The sequence below is a fragment of the Octodon degus genome, unplaced genomic scaffold (genome assembly GCF_000260255.1).
Source record: "Octodon degus isolate 3935 unplaced genomic scaffold, OctDeg1.0 scaffold00002, whole genome shotgun sequence".
NCBI classification, from domain to species: domain Eukaryota; kingdom Metazoa; phylum Chordata; class Mammalia; order Rodentia; family Octodontidae; genus Octodon; species Octodon degus.
Window position 1 is genome coordinate 20,042,790 of NW_004524578.1, and position 5,235 is coordinate 20,048,024.

Here is a 5,235-nt window from a genome sequence, read left to right on the forward strand (position 1 = left end):
GTGGATTTATTAAAGGTCAATTTAGGGCAGGTGAGATGGCTCAGTGGTCTAAAGCACCTACTTGAAACAAGCTTGGCAAAACACAGGGACCGTGGTTCGATCCCCCAGCACCACATGCCAGCCAGCCCCGCCCCCTGGTGGGCTCAGCTGGCCACACACAGACACACAAAATAAATAAATAAATAAATGTTTTTTAAAAAAAAAGGTCAATTTAAGTGTGACTGTGCAACTGAGTGAACTGAGTGAGGGTGCATCCGATGTGGAAGACTCACCTGAGGACTGCTGCCAATGACATAAAAGATGAATGGGAAGGGAAAGATGGTATGTGGCTGAATTCCCAGAAGTTTTGTTGTGGCTGATTGTCTGGATATGAACTCAACTATTCTCAGAGGAGGACGAGGAGCTGAGTCCTCACTGTTGCTGTCACTGGGGATGGCTGCTGTTCTCTTCAGAAAGAGCTCTGGTCTTGTTTTTCTTGAGTGTCATTTCCTGGCTCTGGTGCAGATCCCTCAGTCTTCTGGCACAGATCCTTCACCCCATCATCATGGACTTTCTTGCTTCCACTACTAGCCTTTTGGTTTTCCTGGTGCAGCTTCTTGTTGCAGACTTGCATGAGAAAGTGTCATGGAACCTAGGCCCTTGGCTGGATTCTTTGGGTCTCTACTGCATGAACAGATTTGCATTCCTCTGCATTTGACTTTTTGGGTGAATTTTATAAGATACACCTATAAATTTATATGTCCTGTATCAAATCTATTCCCTTGGAAACTATGGTTTCACAAAATACATGATATTTTCAATCACACCTCATATATTCACATTTGTCAATGTGTACATGAAACATTTCTAAAGGAATGAATGTTTCAACACTGTCAGGAGTGGGCTGGGTGGCTAGGTCACAGATGGAAGAAGGGACACTATAGACTTCACTCTCGAGCTTACTTTTAATTTTGGATCTCATAAAGATATCTTTATCTACATCTAATCAAAAACATGATTCAAAATCAGACACTTTTATAAAACTTTATAATATAGATACAAAAACGGGAATAAACAGTATCAGTGGAACAACACAGAGTAAGATATATAAAAATAAAGAATTCAAAAGCTAAGATAAGGGCTGGCCACAGAGTTCAGTGGACTAAAACGCCTTCTTAGGCAGAGTGCAGTGGCTGGGGTTCGATCCCTGGCATGCCGTGCCGGCCCCACCTTGGGGCATGCGATTAAGGCTGGGTGTCATGGCGGGTGCCTATAATCCCAGCACTTGGTAGGCTGAAAATAGAATCACTACAAGTCCAATCTACATAGTGAGACCCTGTGGACCCTGTACTAAATACAAAAAATAATAATAAGAAGAAGATAATAGGGGTGTAGCTCAGTCACTGAACACCTGCTTGGCACACCGAAGGCCCTGGATTTGACTCCTAGTATCACAAAAAGAAAAAAAAGTGTAATAATAATTTGGCCATAAAGAAAAAAAGGGGATGTCTTTCCCAAATCTCACATCAAAAAATTCAAAATAATAATAGTATTAGAACAAAATATGGGTACAAAATAAGGGTGAATGTTTGAGAATTCTACTCGGCCGGGGAGATGGCTCAGTGGAGTATGTGCTTTTCTGGCAAGTGCAAGGGCCTGAGTTCAATCCCCAGTTCTGAAAAAAAGAAAGAAAAGAAATCTACTCAAAACATATTTGAAAAGGGGCATGCCAGGTGGACCACATCTATAACAACTGCACCGGGAGGCTAAAGCAGGAGAATTCCAAGTCTGAGGCCAGCCTGGGTGATTTAGTAAGACCTTGTCTCAAAATAAAAAGTAAAAAAGGGCTGAGAAATTCAATTCAGTGCAAAGACCCTGGGTTCAACTTCCAGTACTAGAGAAAAAAATAACATACTAGAAATGGTAGCACAGAAGTTACAAACAGATAGACATTTTATTGATTAATAATAAACAAGCAGAAAACTCCCACACAAAGAAATTGTCAAATGGAGAAAATATTTGGAATATACAGGGAAGACTATAATGGAAAGATATGAGTATGTCCTCCAATTATCCCCACCTCTGCTATTCACTCCTCTATACAACCCCGCCCTCTGTGTGTGGCAGAACCTGTGACTTTTCTCTAACCAAAAGCATGCAGGAATGGTGACAGAATGTCTTTCCCTTGATGATGTTATGACATTTGTAAGTGTCTGTCTTGATAGCAGAGGCACCTGAAAGACAACTCAATAGCCCAGAAGCATTGCCATGAAGTCATGGACATTTTGGAAAGGCCATAGGGCACAGAAGCACAGGTAGCCTATAGGGGATAAGAATTACTACCAATAAGCAATGCCAGCCAAACCCCAGAGGCAGCTGGGATGCTTATCTCTAGTTCCTGAGGGGACCACAGAAACAGCCAGCATCTGAACTGCAGTCAAGTGACACTCAGAAGCTGAGAACACAGGCAAACCATACCTGGGACTTCCTATCTTACAGAAATTGTCAGATAAGCTATGTGTTGTTTTAAGCCACCAAACTTGCGGTTATCTGAACACAGAAATACAAAAGTAATGCACAAAAGCCAATTTATTAATATATAATAGAGCTCATATAAATTAATAAAAAGATAAAGCAACAAACAAGACACAATACAAAAATGATCAAAATCAAACATAGCCTAAAAACAGGAAATAAAATAGGCCAAAGAAACATAAAGAGATGTCTTAATCTGTCTTGGGTGTTAATATCCCTAGCAATTTAGACATAAAGACATAAAGGGTCATTTGGTATTTATTTGGTGAATGAATACATGCCACTTATAATTAAGGAAATACCAATTTAAACAATAAGATGCCATTTTTTATCTATCAGATTCTTGAATTAGATGAATATGAATATAGGTTAAGTAGGCAGTTCCCTAAATAATGATATATAAATGGTCAACAAGGGTGTGTAGGTGTATGAGTGAGACACTTGGGGCCAGATCTTGATTCAACCCAGAGACCAGGCCTGGCGTGTGAGTGAGAAAACCCAGGGCCGCTGGATCCTGATTTGACCGAGAGTCCAGGCCTGGCATGTGAGTGAGACCACCTGGGGCCGCCGGATCCTCATTAGACCCATAGGGCACGCCTGGTGTGGAACCCTTCAGCAGAACTCCTTGCAAAGACACTAGAGGCAAGACCCACCCAGCTGATTCAGGAGCAGAACATCTTGCCAGAGTGTCAAAAAGGATTCATTTCCAAGGGCTGCAGCAGGAAGAAGTGCACCCAGACCCACGCCACACCCACCTGGAGGAGTCTGAACTTGGTAGATCCGGACCTGGTGCTAAGGTAATAACTCTGTCTAAGCTCTACACCAGAGGTCAGAAGACAGTGGTATACAAAATGACAAAGAAAAGGAACAAAATGCAGTCTCGGGCCCCAAGTCCACCCAGAACAAATGCAGAAGACACTAGCGTACAAGAAATTGGAAATCACACACCTGAAATCTCTGAAATAATAGCATTGGAAGTAAAGAAATAACTGCAGAAAGGTATGGAGGAAATCAGATCAGAAATAATTTCTGAAGTAAAAAAAAGAAATGATAGGGCTGGAGAGATGGCTCAGTGGTCTAAAGCACCTACTTGAAACAAGCTTGGCAAAGCACAGGGACCACGGTTCAATCCTCCAGCACCACATGCCAGCCAGCCCCACCCCCTGGTGGGCTGAGCTGGCCACACACACACACACAATAAATAAATGTAATAAATAAAAATAAATAAATATAAAAAAAAGAAATGATAATAATCAAAGAAGTACTAAGTGCTTCTAAAGAATACACTGTTAAAAAATAGAGCAGAGTATAAAAATGATGGAACCCTTGAACAAGCAATATAGGAAAGAATTAGAATGCAGGAAGCAGATTCAAAGTGATATACAGGAAATTAAAACCTCAATCACAAGCTGGCAAAACCGTATGAATGAAAGTGAAAATAGATTTTCAGACCTTAAAAACACCATTGCAGCTAGTGAAAAAGTAAGAAAAGATCTCTTAAAAACAACTAGGATGCAGAAAAAAATAATTCAATACCTGCAAGACGATGCAAAGATGAACAATATGAGACTAATAGGCATCAATGAGAAGGAAGGAGTCAATACATATAATATAGAAAGAATATGGGCAGAATAGCAGAAAACTTCCCAAATATGGGGAAACAATCTTACATTCAGGTAAGTGAAGCATATGGAACTCCAAATAACATAAACCCAATTAAAAACACACCCAGACATATAATAATCAAGATCCCAGAAATTCAGCATAGGAACAGTATACTAAATGCCGCTAAAGAAAAGAAACAGATCACATTTAAAGGAAAATCCAACAGAATAACGGCAGATTTCTCTTCACAAACCATCAAGTGAAGAAGAGCATGGAGCAAAGTAATAGAAGTCTTGCAAGAAAATAAATTCCAACCCAGACTGATATACCCTACAAAACTCTCCTTCAAGTATAATGGAGAAGTGAAATACTTCCATGACAAAGAACAACTTAAGAATTTCATGATGACAAAGCCAAGCCTACACTGACTACTAAATGATGGTCTAGAGAGGGAGCAAAATGATTACCACTCCACGAACGAGAATGGAAAGAACCCAGCAAATAGGGCAAACAATTGAACACAAGATAATAAGAGGTATATAAAAGTAGTCTTTCAGGCATTCTTTTGTGTACAGCAGCAAAATATTTCCACCAGCACACTCTACAAATGGAATTCTCTTCTACCCTATGAGTCATGATTCCATCTGGGTCTACAGGGTAGATTTCAAGGAAATAGCAGTAGCTCAGTCTCACAAGGGACACCTGGCCACCAGTAAGTGTCATGGACATTATCCATGTCCACAACGCACTAGAGCTTTGTGTGATATCCTATCCCCAAATTGTTAGAAGTGCTGGTCATTTATTTGCCATTCAAGTATTTATCTTATGTTTTATTCTTAGTACTTCTTTACTATCATGAAAACTTTTTCTTAGTTCAATTGTTTTGAAACATTTAATTTTTAATTAGTATTCGATTTTCTGAATATTGCTTTATCTTAATTTTTGTTTTAAGATTTATAGTAGGGGGCTGGTGAGATGGCTCAGTGGTCTAAAGCACCTACTTAGAACAAGCTTGGCAAAGCACAGGGACCACGGTTCAATCCCCCAGGACCACATGCCAGCCAGCCCCGCCCCCTGGTTGGCTGAGCTGGCCACACACACACACACACACACACA

At 40.4% G+C, this 5,235-nt stretch overlaps 1 protein-coding gene across 3 annotated transcripts in view; it reads right to left on the reverse strand.

Annotated features, from left to right (window-relative positions):
* Crtc3 (CREB regulated transcription coactivator 3) overlaps nucleotides 1-5,235 on the reverse strand; it is a 130,849-nt gene that overhangs the window by 72,175 nt on the left and 53,439 nt on the right. The window lies entirely within an intron of this gene.